Source organism: Phyllostomus discolor, chromosome 6 (genome assembly GCF_004126475.2).
Source record: "Phyllostomus discolor isolate MPI-MPIP mPhyDis1 chromosome 6, mPhyDis1.pri.v3, whole genome shotgun sequence".
In the NCBI taxonomy this organism is placed as follows: Eukaryota; Metazoa; Chordata; class Mammalia; order Chiroptera; family Phyllostomidae; genus Phyllostomus; species Phyllostomus discolor.
This window is the reverse complement of record NC_040908.2, coordinates 40,786,021-40,802,718: the sequence shown is the minus strand read 5'-3', so window position 1 is coordinate 40,802,718 and position 16,698 is coordinate 40,786,021. Positions and strand designations below refer to the sequence as shown.

The window sequence follows — 16,698 nt, the reverse complement described above, 5'->3', positions numbered from 1 at the left end:
GCTAGGTGCTGGGGGTGCACGTATGAGTGATGAGAAAGGGGACATTTCAAATTAAGAATGAAGAAATCAAAGGGCCACAACAAAAAGAAAAGATGCTAAAAAATTAAATGTTATTTTTCTCCTGTGAGATTGGCAAAGGTTAAAAAGAAAGAAAGTACCCAGTGCTGGCAACTATGAGGGAAAGGAAGCAACCTCACCCATATTGGTGGAAAGTATTAATAGATATACATTTTTTGGAGAACAATTTATCAATACTTGTTAAAATTTTAGTAATACCCATTTGCCCTACCTATGGTTATCTCCAGGACTGTGGAATTATGAAAGATTAACTTTCTACTTCTCAAAGTCTTTTTTACTCTTTTTCATAGTATTTCATCTTTATAATGCTTATTATATTTATTTTTCAATTTGAAACCTTAAGACACAAAAATGGGAAATAATTATTTTTCTTTGATTGGTTCACACTTTTAAGGTCACATTCAAGGCTGTTCAAATGATTCCTAGCCCAATCCCAGGCCTACCTTCTACCATTCCTGGTCACATCTCCTTCACCCTCAGCCAGGACTCTTCTCTGCTTCTGATGCTCCTCTAACTGGAAGCCTTTCCCCACCCTCTGTTAATCAAAAACTGTACACATAACATTTCATTTTTCTACTCATTTTCCAGAATGACTCAGGAGTCACTTCCCCTTCTGGTAAAGCTTGTTCTCCATTCTGGTTTAAGTTGCCCCTCCTTGGTGCTGAGGGGGGAGTGTGTTTACACCTCTAGCACAACACTGTTTGGCTTGTATTGTTGTGACTTGTGTCTGGTGTCTGTCTCCCTTGCCATATTTTATTTTCTACTTTATTTGCCTTTTCTGTGAAGTAAATGTTCATTTCAAAATATTTATCGTCTTGTGTGTTCTGTGCATCAGTCGACACCTACATTATACATTTCTTGGAGATACATAGCTTAGCCATGTGAGCAATTACCTTCAAGTCACAAAATGCTCTTTTGTATTAATTTGTATTTGAAGAGAGTGCAGGAATTAATTAAACATGTCTATAGATGCCTGGTGTTTATTCACTGACAATGAGCCGGAATTATTACCTCACTTTAAGCCTTTCTCTGGTGATTTGTTTACAGAGACTTGTGCTAAATAGCTGAATTGTTGTCATGACCCTTTGCCTAGATCTTTTCAAAACAGTAATTAGACTTGAATTTTACATAACAAAACACACACAAAATCACATAACCAGGAGAGAAACTGAAAACAATACTTAGAATTTTAAGCTTGCACATGCATTAATATCGGGCTTACAGTAATGGGCATAGCCCATGATTTTGTTAAACAAAAATAATTAAATCTGACCACTTGTAAGTACTGAAGTGTCTATGGTTACCAACTATGATAATACGTATGTAGAAATAGACTAATATCTTTAAATGAACTTGATCAATAAGGATCCTTTCAGTAAATCAAAGAATTAATCACTTTTTGCTGTTTGGGTGACTCCACAGTTTCAGGTCCCCAAGTGGGAGTAGCTCTTAAAGCAAAAGTGACAGCTCCATTATCGTTTGTAAATTTCCACTAACAAGCCAGGCTGGCAGTGTCTGTTGGCTGCTTGGACTGTGACCTTTCTAGCAGCATAGTATTTGTCATTGTTTTGTTTGTGAGCATCTATATATGCCATGGAAGTTTTGAGGAGTTTCAGAAAAAAAAAACAGACAAGAAAAAAAAAAACCCAACAACTGAAACTAAGAAGGAAATCAAAAGCAAAAAGCCAGAAACTACTTCTTTAGCCCTTTCTTTATGATCTCAGGACTTCTGGGACCTTGAAAGATTGATTTCTTCTCACTCAGGTTTCTCATAAAATTAGCTTTGGCTCATACATCTGTAACACAGTAGTTACTTTTACAAGATAAGCAGTACAGGGAAAATGTATCTGAGGGGGAAATCAAGTGCTGGAAGCTCAAGAGACACTATAAGGTCACAGGACAAGATGGTAAGTAAAGTAGTCCTACTATAGACCCTGCAAATAGCAAAAGGTCTGCTTTGGGTTAATTTCAGTGTATCTTCATCACATTTCACTTTTCTTCTCAGCCAGCATTAAATATAATTGGGCCTTCCTGAAACCTCTTCTGTGGGAACCTTTTGAATTGCTCAGCTGAAGAGCAATCATCATTCAAGTTGTGAAATTTGAACTTTGTATTTTAGCATTCACTTCCCTGTAATGGTCCTGGAGACTGTACTAAGGCCACAGTAATGAATGTATTAACCAGTTCTTCATGTTCACATCTACTTATTCCTAGAGACCAAATGTGCTTTCAGATAAGCACCATTGACTGTCTGAGCGGAAGGAATATTACAGCCTTTTCAATTCAATCTTCTCACTTTATCCAAGGGGTCCCTGAGGTCAGAAAGCCTCCTAAAGATCCAGCAGGTTCTTGGAAACAGAATCTGTAATTAGAATCAAAGTGTCTCAAATAATCTTAGATTCCTAATCTAGAGCTCTTTCTACTCTGTGACTAAAAGCCAGAATAATTCTCACTTATACAGTAGAGAAAGTCTCTGTGAATTAATTAATCTTTTTATTTGGATATGTTAATCTCTTTAAAAAGATGCAGAAGACTCACTTAACTCCAATATATGCCAGCATTGTGAAAGTGCTCACAAATAAACTTCCCTATGAAGAATCTTAGAGATGTCTTCTAAAACAGTTTGATGAGACTGGCCTGTAAAACTGCTCAATGATTGACAAATTATGAATTTTCAAGAGAACATTAACTGGGACTATTAAATTTCCACCTGATTATCAAAATGCTATGTTGATCGACCTGCTTCAACAACATTCCCATCAAGTTGATCAGATAACTGGGATCCCTGTTGTGCTCCAAGAGGGTGCAACAGTTCAACAAGGAAGTTCAGAGGGCCACAGAAGGCCTGTGGAACACACAAGGTCTCCTCTTGATATTTTTCCCTAAGCATGGACTTGGCATTTCCCAAGTATGTCCCTTAGAATGTTAACAAGCATTTGAAAAAACAGTTCCATGGTTAAGCAAATTTAAGAAACATAATTAACCTATTTCCTTTTATTATGCTAATTTATTTATTCATTCAACTAATATTTGTTGATCGCCCACTCTGGGGTCAGGCACTGTTTTAGGTTTTTAGGATACAAAGGTGGACAAAAAGGACACACCTCTGCTCTCTCGTGCACCTTATAGACCATGTGATTTATGTAGATTTTTCCTTCTGCTGAATGAATTCTTAAGTTAATGCTCTCTTAAAAATTCATTCGTGCCCTGGCTGGCATAGCTCAGTGGATTGAGCACAGGCTGCAAACCAAAGTGTCGCAGGTTCGATTCCCAGTCAGGGTACATGCATGGGTTGCAGGCCATGAACCCCAGCAACCACACATTGATGTTTCTCTCTCTTTCTCCCTCCCTTCCCTCTCTAAAAATAAATAAATAAAATATTTTTTAAAAATTCATTTGTAAGGTAAATTCCCAGAAATGGGACAATGAATTGCATAATTAATAATTTGCAATAATATTAAATGCTTTGAAGGAAAAACCAAAGTGCTATGGGAGGATATGATAAGAGGATTTATTAAGGACTTGTTACCAGAATCTCTTGTAGGTTGCTCAACTTAATGAGATTCTGAATCTGGCAGACTGCAGGGAGAATTGGTATTTTGAAAGTCCCTCCTGATGCTTCCAGTCACCTCCACAGCTTCCCTTTCCTTTGGAAGAACCCTACCACCCCATCCTGGAGTTCCAACCCTGGGCAGAGCAAAAACCCAGCACATTCTTCCCATGGCCAGGTGTTTAGGCGAGAAACAAGCCCTGGTGGGTCAAGTGACAGAAGAAACAATCAGGAGGGAGTGATGCAAGGCTGTCACCACTAAAGGCTCTGACATTTCCTTTAAACTTGACATCTAAGCAGACATTTTCTGAAATGTAAAAAATATTCACTGTGTCAAAAAACATTGCAAATGCTTATACCCTTTGATTCAGCAATCCCACTGCTAGGAATTTAATTTAAAAATTAGTTCAATGGGCGGGTTTTCTCTGGAGCATACCCACTCCTTTCTTCCTTCCTAGGCATGTATCTTTCATTTTCTCTCCTAAACTCTAAGGGTCCCCACAAGACTTGCAACCAGGGAGCAACTGGCAGCAGCAGCTCATCCTGGGCTTACCACCTGAATCTGTCTCCAAGGCCCCCTTTCCTCCGGTCTTGCAGTGAGCTAACAGCAGCCCTGCCATGGCTCACTTCTTTCCTATAATATTTCTAGGGAGCCAAAGCAGAATACCACCTAGGCTCTGTCCTGTTGCTTCTATCCTAAACTTTTCAGGGAGCTAAAAGCAACCCTGCCTTGGCACACTTCTTTCACTGTGACTTTTACTTCTCAATGAGTCCACACAACCCAGCATGGCCCACATCTTTCCTACAATGTGCCTAGAGAGCCACAGCAGAGCACTGCCTAGACTATCTCCTGTTGCTTCTTCTTCCCTCTTGCCCCTTCCTTTGTTTCACTGTCCCCAGCTTAACAAACCATACTCTCAAAAAAATTAATTCAACAGAAGAAAAAAGCTAGATACATCAAATTAGTCATTGTAATGTTTAGTATAATAATAAGAAGAAAAGAGCAAACAGTAAATATTTTACATTTGGGAAGCTGTTAAGATCATGGTACATTAACTTGTTAGAATTATTAACTTGTGGTCATTATGTCAAAATGGTGGGAAAATATATGGTAATGGCAAATGAAAAGAATACAAAATTGTATGCTAAGGAATACAAGCTATCCAAAAATGGGTGTGCAAAACACAGATGGCAAGGTAAAATGCAATTTGCTAGGGGTAGCACAACAGGATAGAATCCCATTATGAACTGGCTTAAGCAAAAAAGGAAAACATTCATTGGCTTAAATAACCAAGCCTTAGGTAAAGCAGGGGTGGCACTGGCCTTAGCAATGTCTTAAAAGAGGAACACAGCCCTGGCTGGTGTGAATCAGTGGATTGAGCCCTGCTCTGTCAACCAAAAGATCACCTGTTCAATTCCCAGTCAGGGTATATGTCTGGTTGTAGGCCAGGTCTCTGGTTGGGTTGTGCAAGATGCAACCAATTGATGTATCTCTCATACACTGATGTTTCTGTCCCTCTTTCTGCCTCCTTTCCCCTCTCTCTAAAAGTGAATAAATAATTTTTTTAAAAAGAGGGACAGCTCTGGCTGGCATAGCTCAGTGGATTTGAGCATGGGATGTGAACCAAGTGTCGCAGGTTCGATACCAGCCAGGGTACATGCCTGGGTTGCATGCCATAACCCCCAGCAACCGCACATTGATGTCTGTCTGTCTCGCTGTCTCTCTGTCTCCTCTGTCTCTCTCTCCCTCCCTTCCCTCTCTCTAAAAATAAATAAATAAAATATTTTTAAAAAATAAAAAAGAGGGACACAAATTGCTGTTGGGACTTTGTATCAATCTTATCTCCTCACTCTGTGTACGTGAACTCTCCCTTCTTTCACCTGCTTCTCTGGAAGATGAGATCTTCACTTTTTCCAAAGTTTAGAGGGATCTAAACTTGTATTCTTTTATCTTCTGACTAGGATGAAAGTGCTTGCTCAGCTCCAGTTTAAGAACAACTCTGGGAAACAGTTGTGATTGGCCTGGCTTGTCATGTGGCCATCCTTGGGTCAACAACGGCCAGGCTGCCATGATGGGTACCCACCTCCCAACCAACCATGTAGTAAAAAAATCTGGATTAGAGAAGAAAGCAAACTTCTGTTAGGATCCATGTGTCTAGAGGAATAAGGAAGCATTTCTCTAGAAGAAGAGAGGTGCTGCTCCCATGGAAATTAATTGTTCTATTTAACATTTTAGAAAGATATCTCATTTCTTTAGTGCTGCTCCTAAGAGCAGACTGTGATTTCCTGATACAGCATGCTTTATTATAATGTCATATGGTATAGTGGCACTAAATGCCAGAAAAAGGGATCCTCATAGCTCTACCATGAATCAGCTGTGGGTCCTTGGGCTACTCTTTGTTAAAGTAAGAAATGTCTAAACCTGTAGAGAATTTTTATTAGAGTTTATTTGAGCTGTGGCTGGTGTGGCTCAGTGGATTGAGTGCCAGTCAGCAAACTGAAAGATCAGAGGTTCCATTCCCAGTCAGGGCACATGCCTAGGTTGTGAGCCAGGTCCTCAGTTGGGGACATGTGAGAGGAAACCAATCAATGTTCTCTTGCACATCAGTTGTTTCTCTCCCTCTCTTCTCTTCCATTCTTTCCCCTCTCTCCAAAAATACATAAAAATAAAATATTTTTTAAAAAAGACTGTTACTTGAGCCAAACTAATAACATATGCCAGGAAGCAAGGTCTCAAATGCTTTGAGAGAATGACCAGTTTGCAGTTTCTTTCATGTCTTTGGAATTAAGGAGGGAATGTAAGAAAGATTACATGAAGGTAGGAGAAAGCAAGGCAGGGACTGGATTATAGGATGGTTAACAAGATTATGTGTTCTCTTGAATGTGGTTACACCTCTGAAGGGTCTGGAAAAGAGGATTACTCTGACATTTCAAAGGTATGTTAACCTAGATGCACAAGAACAATAGAAGGGCTGGCTTAAGTCAAAGTTAAGCTTATTACTAAAAAAGGTACATGCCTCAGGTGTGACTACCCCCACCCATGACCTGCCCAGTTTAGGAATTTATGATCAGATTACTTTCTCTCAGTGGATTTGAAGAATTCCTTTTTATCTACATCCTTAAATGTCTCTGGATTTCAATTTCTTCATCTGCCAGAATAGTATCATCTCCATGAGGGCAGGAACCAAGTCTGTTTGAAATGGAGATTTGCATTTGGAAACAACTATAGGGCTTGGGTTAGGCAGAAGTTGAACTATGATATGGTTGCAAAAAAAGACCTCAGCTGATCCCATGGGATGCTCTGGACTTAGAACGCCTTTTAGAGTTATCACAAATTTCAGCAAATGGGCCTAGTGTATATGTCCATTTAGAATGAATATGAACTATTTCCTGGTGGTGGGGGCAGCAAGGCAGTTTCCTCAGCCTCTGGCCAATTTCTGGGAGAGTGGCTCACCTAAAAAGGTTTATTGCTGATGGCAGCAATAACCCTGCTACTGGGAAAATGAATGCCAAAGTCCTAAAGGAAGATATTTGGGCAGCACACTGCAGCATCTACTACAATCAATGTGTTCTTAGCACCAATAGGTATAGTACCAAGCATAGGGTAGGTGCTGATTAAATGTTTGTTAAATGAATAAATTATAAAAATGGAAGGTGTGGATTAGATAATCCCTTTCAGCAATATTGCATAAATCCATCGGTTTCCTAGAAGATATGTGGAAAAGGTGGTGAATCAAAATCCTCACAGTTTTGTTATTGTTGTTCTAACTTAAAGGAGTGGGTATAGGAAGAGGAGATGAATGTGTACTAAATACAGCATTCACTGACCTGTTTGGCTAGGAAAACAGCATTCTTTGTGATTGAGTAATAGTAGAAAGCATTAGAGAAGCAATTATTAATACTATAGATATTATATAGACTCAAACTCTGCTGTCCAACACAGTGGCTACTAGCCATAGAAGGCCAGTTAAATGAATTAAAATTAAATAAAGTTAAAATTTATTTTTTTAATCACACCAGTCACATTTCAAGTGCTCAGTAGCCACATGTGACTATTGGCTACCAGAGTGAAACAGTGGAGATACAAAACTCTCCATCACTGCAGAAAGTTCTGTTGAACAGAACTGCATACACTAATAGGTGTGGGTTTTTTTTTTTTACTTCCATTCAATAAAAATCTAATTTATGCTCATGAATTCTGCTGCTCATTATTGTGAGAGTGCTGGAACTGGAGCCAAAAATTTTAAGGCTCGGGCAAAAAGGATTACCTTGTACCCAAGTTTCTTGGAAATCCAAGTAGTACAGGACACTGCTAAAATGGAATAAATATCAATTGTCATTTCTTCCTGTTTCTGCCATCTGGATCATCTGCATAACCAAGACAAACAGCCCTGGGTTTCTGAAATGTGCTCTTCTCCTGCCTTCCACAGCTAGTGAGGCAGGCCCTGAAGCCTCAGACTGTCAAGATTTAAACATATGACAACCAGATTTATGTCCTTTTTAAAGTACCTCCTAAGAATCTAGGCCGTAGCCTTGAGTCTGATATAGTGAAACATAAAAGAAATGTTGTCCCTCTTTTTTCCATTAATTTATTCGACCTATTATTTTACTGAAAGCTTTGAACATATACAAAAGTAGCACATTCATGTAATGAATTCCCAAGTACTCATCAAGCAGTCTTAATAGTTATTATCATATTTTGCTAGGTATAATATGTACTTTTTTGCCCAAATTTTTGAGGGAAAATAAGGATGTACATTATATATAGATTGCACCTGAAATATCTTGTATTTGTCTTGCATTTTGTAATTATTTGTTACATAAAATCTCTTGTATCATGTTTAAAAATAAATTCTAAAATTCCTTTATAATACAAAAAACAAGTATCTAAATATAAATATATAAAAAATTGAATTAAAAAATTAAAATGAAAAATTTTTTTTCTGAAACTTTGGGCCAAAAAACATGGGTATACATTATGCACAGCAAAATATGTATATCAGAGCCCACCTTGTTTCATTTACATACCCACCCACTCTCTTGACCCAGGATTAACTTGAAGCAAATTGCAGATACCATGTCATTTCATCTGCAAATATTTCCCTATGTATCTCTAACAGATAGGGACACTTTTAAGAAGTAATATTAACTGCTCTGACTGGGTAGCTCAATTGATTGGAGTGTCATTCTGATACCCTAAAGTTGCAGGTTTGATCCCAGGTCAGGGCACATACAGGAGTCAAGCAGTGAATGTGTGAGTGGATGGAACAACAAATCAATGTTTGTCTCTTTCTTTCTCTCTGTCTCTCTCTCAAATCAATAAAATAAAATTGAAAATTTTAAATGGTAATAATATCAACCACAACAACATTATAATGCCTTAAAAAAACTAATAATTCCTTAATATCTTCAAATATCCAGTCATCCAAACAAGGTCCACACAGTGCCAATGGTTGAGATATCTTTTAAGTCTTATAGAAATCTTCCAGCTCTCTTTTTATCCCTTATAACTTTTCATAGAGGCAAACAAGTCTTCTGTTCTGTAAAGATTTTTAGAGCCTGGACTTGGTTCATTGCATCCCTGTGGCATAATTTAACATGATCCTTTGTCCATTTTGTTTCCTGTAAATGAGTAATTGGACCCAGAAGCTTGATTAGATTTAGGTTTTACATTTTTAATATAAGTATATTGTGTTGTGTCCTTCTATTTGGCCAAAGTATCAGATAACAATGTGACTAGTCATTGCCTAGATCCATTCATTCAGTTTAAGCTGCAAAAACTATGACATTCTAATTCTATAATTTTCTTAATTTATTAGCTTGAATGTATCCATAAAAAGATACTTCCTCTTATTAACTATTCAGTTATCCAGAGGTAAAGTTATTATAACAAAGGCAGAATACATTTTTTAAAGATAGATAATACATTTTATTATCTATCTTTTATTTATTAAAATACATTTTATTTATCTATTTTTTATAGAGAGAGGAATGGAGGGAGAAAGAGTGGGAGAGAAGCATCAATGGATCAGGGTGGCAGAATAAATTTTTTACTTTTTCTCTTTATTACCAGTTGTCAAAAGAACCAATTTCTTTCCATCCTCCAGAAGAGTAAATATGAGTTTTTTATTTTTTAGTATAATTATAATAGATAAATATATTTGATGTGTTTCAATCTATTATAGTTGTTTTTCCAGATTTTATTTTCTTAAATTTATTTTTAGAGAGGGGGGAAAGGAGGGAGAAAGAGAGGGAGAAAAACATCAAATGGGGATCATTTGCCTCTCCCCTCACCCCATTCTGTCCGCCCAACTGGAGATCTGGCCCACAACCCAGGCATGTGCCCTACCTGACTATGAATCAAACCAGCAACCTTTCAGTTTGCAGGCCAGTGCTTAATCTGCTGAGCCACATTAGGCAGGACTAGTTGTTTTTCTTACAAAAATTGTCCCATCTTTGCCCATTGAGAGCATCTTCAAATTGGCTCTGGAGTCCTTTTGACATGACCTCAGTTGTCTTTGATAATTTCTTTATTATCTGGTATAATGATATATACCCATTTTCTAATTTGTTTGCTTTGCTATCATCCCATATTCCCCTGCAAATACACCAGTCACTGATTGTGCAGTCTCAGAACCTGAGATGGTTCTTATATAAATACAGAGAAATGCAATCCTATACTTTCAATGCATATTTATTTCTTTAAAAAAATAATATTATTTAAATAAATAAATTATTGAGAATTGGCAATGTGTTAGGCACTAGTACCATTTTCAATTAAGCAGGAAAGGCAGACAATTAAAAATTATATAAACAGTTATATGTAATGGTGCTATAATGAGAGGACTGTAAAAGAAGAGGGTGAAATGAGAATATATAACACCTGGTCTGCTGTGTAGGGAAGGTTTTCCTGAAAAAGTCGGTGAAAAGCCAAAATGTGAAGGGTAAGTAGGATGATGTTATCAAAGCCAAGGGGTAGAGACAGAACAGAATGTGCAAAGTCTGGAGGAGAAAAATACTTATCATGTTCAAGGAACTGAAAGGCCTGCAAGGGGTGGACTGTGGTGAGAGAGACTAGGTTCATGGTGAAGCTGGAAATTCACATGGAGATCAAATGATGCAGGGCCTTGTGGTCATGTTAAGGATTTTAGGCTTCATCCTATAAAGGACGGGAAGCCTCTGGAGTATTTTAAGAGAAACAACATGATCAGGTTTTCATTTTTATGAGCCTGTTCTAGCTATTGTGTGGAAAATAAATTGAAAATGAATTGAAAGTTGGAGGTTATTGCATGTGAAAAGCATAGGATCTTGAACTAAGGAAACAGCAGTGAAAATATAGAGAAGTGGGTTACCAGCCAAGATGGAGGCGTAGGTAGATATACTTTGCCTCCTCACACAACCAAAAGAAGGACAACAAATTTAAAAACAAAAACAACCAGAACTGCCAGAAAACTGAACTATATGGAAGTCCGACAACCAAGAGTTAAGGAAGATACAGTCATTCAGACTGGTGGGGGGCGTGGAGATGAGTAGCAAGGGAGGAGAGGATGCACAGCAAGGAAGCTGCTGAAGGACCAGGCGGTCCCACATTTGCGTGTGGATAAACGAGGAGGAACATTGGAGAGTGAGACAGACCATGCAACCTAGGAGGTTTGTCTAACTCTCTTTGGCTAGGAGTGTGTACTCACAACTATAAATGTACTTTTGCCCTATGTTGTAAAGTTATATGTTATGTGTGTACATGTATGTACTGGATCACAATATAAAATGTAATGTAGGAAGCTATTAGCTGATTTCTCCAAAGAAACTTTACAGGCAAGAAGGTGCTGGAAAGAAGCATTTAAAGTCATGAAAGGCAAGGACCTATATCCAAGATGACTCTATCCAGTAAAGCTATCATTTAGAATGAAAGGGCAGATAAAGTGCTTTCCAGATAAGGTCAGGTTAAATGAGTTCATCATCCCCAAGCCCTTATTATATGAAATGTGAAAGGGACTTATCTAAGAAAAAGAAGATCAAAACTATGAACAGTAAAATGACAACAAACTCACAACTATGAACAACTGAACCTAAAAAACAAAAACAAACTAAGCAAAACAACTAGAACAGGAACAGAATAACAGAAATAGAGATCACATGGAGGGTATCAGCAGGGATGAGGAGCTGGGAGAAGGGGAGAAAAGGTACAGGGAATAAGAAGCATAAATGGTAGGTACAAAATAAACAGGGGGAAGTTAAGAATAGTACAGGAAATGGAGAAGTCAAAGAACTTATATGTACAACCCATGGACATGAACTAAGAGAGGAAATGCTGGTGGGATGGGGGTGCAGGATGGAGGGCAATAAAGGGAAGAAAATGGGGCAAATGTAATAGCATAATCAATAAAATATGTTTAAAATTAAAAAAGAAAATATAGAGAAGTAGACAGATTCGAGAGATTTATGTACAATGAAAAAACCAGCTCTGTACTTAATGCAGAAACTATCAAACTCATCAAACTCAGGAACAAGATAAGGTGTCCACTATCACCGCAGTTACTTAGTATTGTTCTAGATACATTAGTCAATTCAGTTGGACAAAAGAAGATAATTAGTGGTATTAAAATGGGAAAGGAGGAGTTATAAAGTATCACTGTTTGTAAATGATATGATTATATATCTAGAAACCTCAAGAGAATCAAGTGGAAAATCCATGATAAACAAAACAAATTCAACTGATGTAATAAACCAAAAGCTTTTATGTATACAAATAGCAATCAATTAGGTATAGTGGGGGAAAGACACTATTTACAATGACAACAAAAAAGATAAATTCTCAGGACTAAATTTACCAAGAAATCTATATGATGAAAACTTTACAATATTCTTCAGGCCCTGGCTGGTTTGCCTCATGGACTGAGTGCCGGCCTGTGAACCCAAATGTCGCCCGTTTGATTTCCGGTCAGGGCATATGCCTGGGTTATGGCCCAGGTCCCTAGTTGGGGGCATGTGAGAGGCAACCAATCAATGTGTCTTTCACACACTGGTGTTTCTCTCCCTCTCTTTCTCCCTTTCTTCTCCTCTCTCTAAAAATAAATAAAGTTCTTCAGGAACACAAAAGAAAAACATGCACAAAAGGAAAGGTCCATCAGGTCGTTGGATAGAAAAAACAGAAGACTCAATCACAAAATATCAATTCTCTCTATATTAATCTATAGGTTTAGAAATGGATACATCTTTGATTACACTGGCAAAAGTAGTTTGGGTCAATTAACAGCAAAAACAGAAGCCCTGAGAGATAATGAGAAGCCAAAATGCAAAGGCTAAGAAGTAGATAATGTTACTTAAGTGTCTTTTTTATGGGAGTAGAGACAGAATAGTATGTGCAAAAGTCTGGGGGTGGGAAACATTTGTCACATTCAAGGACTGAAAGATGTTCATGAGGTGGCCTGTGATAAGTGAGAAACAAGGGGTATGGGAAGAAGCTGGAAAGGTAGTGAGTCAGAAGTAGTGAATAGAAAGTGAGGCAGTGAAGACCAGGGATGCAGGCAACACTGCAGGAAGACTGGGTGCTCAAGGAGTGGGGATAGGCTGCTAGCTACTGTTCCTCACCCTGGCTCCTTCTAAGGGGCAGTTTAGGGATTCTTCCTTGCTACTTTCAGGGTAATGCTGTATACAAACTAGACTTTCATGAAGACTGAGGGACCTTGCTCCTTCTTAGCTCCTTTGGGTCTCACCAGAAGTTGGTGACTTAGCACCTTTCCAGTCCTTTACAAGTTATACTGTTCTTTTCATAAGACATCACCATGCTTGACTTAATGCCAGCAGGGGATGCACTTGGCATTGTTTATCCAGGAGTGAGATGAGTTTGAGAATTTTATTCTCTGCAGCCTCACCCGCCCATGGTGAAATCAGCTGTACACAGGCCAGAGAACTAGCTTATCACAAAGTGGAGTTTGTGGTTAGGAATGGAGGAAAGCTAACCTGATATTTGAACAAGACCCTGAACTCATTACCCACTATCCTGCCAGAGAGAGTTAACAAACGATGTGGCAGCGTAGACTTAAGAAATGTGATTCAACATACCTAACTAATGCCTGACTTCCCATCACAGGGAGGTTCCAGTCATGGGAAGGTTATTTGAAGTCCGTTTCCCAGAACAAAGGCACACAGCGGTCCTGTTTCATGAGCTGCCAAGGAAAACTGTTAGATTCTATTTAAGAAAACCAGGCTGTCTGGGTATGTTTATTGAAAATAGCCACATGAAACAAAGAGGAAAAGAGTTTTCATTTAATTCGTTCACAGTTATTTATTGAGCACCTACTATGTGCCAAGTTCTGTCCTAGGTGGTAGGCATACAGAAATGAGCCAAGTAAACAAAGCACTTGTCCTCACAAAGCTTACATTTTAGTGGGGGGAGATAAACAATAAAGATAACAGACAAAATATATGTATATTAGAAGGTGGTAAGTGCTAAGCCTTTAGTTAGCATAGGACATTTTTAGGACACAAATGGTGTTGGTGAAGAGCCTGGATACTAGGGTACTAGTGATTATATTAGATATTAGGTAGGGTGGTCAGCGAAGAACTTTCTGAGAATGTGACATTAAAGCTGTATCCTGAAAGATGAGGAGCCAATCTTGTGAAGAGCGAGGAAGAGGGGAAAATGTTACAAAGGTCTGAGTTAGGCAAGAACCTGGAATGGTCAATAGTAGAAAGAAAGTCGGTCTCCGCAGGAGAGAGGTCCTAAGCTAGGGGGTGAGGTCCTAAACACGAGGCTGGGGAGGCAGGCAGGCCCTGATAAGGGACGTGGGTTCTTCCTAACTCCGTGAGCTCATTGCAGTACAATTATTTATTCTACAGTACCGCTGCTCACTTAGAATTTGTTGGCCAGCTAAGCTGCCTGGCCTGAACTCAGAGACAGGACATCTTAAAAAGTCCCAAGTGTGAGCAAAACAGACTTCAGTCTATGCTCTAAAACTCTCACTAGGGATTTTCACTCAGGTCATTGACTTTAATGTTTGTTAAATAATGTTTGTTAATGTTTATTAAATAAATAAGTTTTTAATAAACTCTTTATCTGATTTCCAAACTCATAGCAGTTTACAAACCCCAGATTAGAGGGTTAAGGGAGAAGGACAGCCTCTTGTCCAGCTGATATTTCAATTCAGTGAGTCATTTTCTTGGAAACCACCTTTCCCCATGACTGACCTCATCCGTACTGCCAAGGACTGCAGGATTCATCCAAACACCATTATGACATTTACATTTACTGTGCCATGATGTAGTGGCAAGAACACTGATACACATTAGTCCTGGATGCAAATTATGACTCCAGCCTTCATAGTGCTGTATACCCACTAGATTGTCAATGATTTAAGCACATTGTGTCTTAGTCATTTGTAGTTCACCCATAACTCATCCCCCTACTCCAAGCCATGGATAATGCTAGTCATGTAAATGTTCTTGATAAATAGATCTTGAATGAATAGATGAAAGTGAGATCTTGGATAAATTACCCTGTCTGAGTGTCAAGTGCCTCATCTATAGAAGGGAATTGGCATCACCACCTCAAGGGCTCGCTTGAAATGTTAAATAGCAATATACATAGAAAGCAATATCAAGTATAACATATAAACACAGGATATTTTGCTACTTGGGGCTGATTTAGAGGTGTCCTTCAAAGGGTCAAGGGAACCTTTAGGTCCTTGTGTCTACAACTTGAAGCAGTTGCCACTAGATGGCAATGTTTTCTTAAACCATGTTAAGCCATTTTTTTGAGTCTACATTGTGATCCTCAAACTGGGGGTTTTTATACCACTCGGAGTACAGAATGCTTTCCAAATTGTGCTCAATTATGAACAGCTTTAAGGAAATCAAACTTTCCATCCTTAGCTTCTCTGATTCCTCTTTCCTAAAATTAACCTGCTTGGGAAAGTACCTGTGTTCATGATAGCCCTTCTCCAGCTTTTCAAAAAGAAAAGCAGACACATTATTCATCCCAAATCTGATTTTATGGCTCTACTAGGTGACTAATATATACCAGAGCATCAAACAAAGGGGAGGTCTCCTTCAGTGATTAACAAGGAACCAGTCTTTCCTAATCTTTTACTTACTTCTGTGAAGAGTGAAATGGCTCATATTGTTATGGTCTGAATAAAATATACAGTATGGTGGGGTGGTGAAAATAAGGCTTCTTCCATCCCTTAAGAATTATCAAAGAAAGCATTTATCTTAAGTAAAGAAAGTGCAGGGCATATCCTTTTAAAAATACTAAACAATAGTTTTTTTTACATACTTAAACACAATTATTTTGACTTGTTCTCAATACTCATCCCAAAGTCATGTTATTAGCAGCAAAGAAATATGTTGAAATGGCCAAAGCAGTTTATTATTTTAATTATTAATTTTTTTTTGTTTGCTGCCCCACCTTGGTCAGCAGTATATTATTTTACATGTAACTAAAATTTTTCTAGGATCACCAACTTTTTCATAGCATACTAGTTAAAATAAACCAAGTTTTTACAGAATCTCTTTCAAACTCAGTGTGTCATTCATTAAAATAGTTACAAATTATTATTATTATTGTTATTTTTAAAAACCACTCAGACTTCATCCTCTCCCTTTTAACTCTCCCAAAGGAAGAGAAGGCTGACCATCAAGGGCCAATAGCAACTGCAAAAACAACATCAAGAAGCAAATTTTTAAAAAAAAGAAAGAAGAAAAAGGAAACAAAGGAAAAAGAAAAACAGAAATAAAATAAAATAAAGCAACACCAAGAGTCAGCTTCAAACTCAGGAGAGAATGCCACACCTCCTCCTTGTGGTTTTTGTGTGCTTGTTGGAGAAACTTCTTTAGTATATAGAGATAATCCCTGAAAGTATAGTCTTAGTTACAAATTATTTTTATCAAAACATGTAACAAAAATATTTATTCCAATTTTAGTCAGTTTTCATCTTTATTTCATCTTATTTTATTTAACATTGTCAACTGCTCATGAACAAAAATTCACTTATATGTTACATGCCAGATCAATTAATTTTTGCAGTCTATATATTTCCATTTCATTAAGTCCATGGGAAAAGTTTTAT

General features: G+C 37.9%; 1 pseudogene; it reads right to left on the bottom strand.

Moving 5' to 3' along the window:
- Positions 1 to 16,207: 16,207 nt before the first annotated feature.
- On the bottom strand, positions 16,208 to 16,497 carry LOC114501049 (annotated as a pseudogene).
- Positions 16,498 to 16,698: the final 201 nt, after the last annotated feature.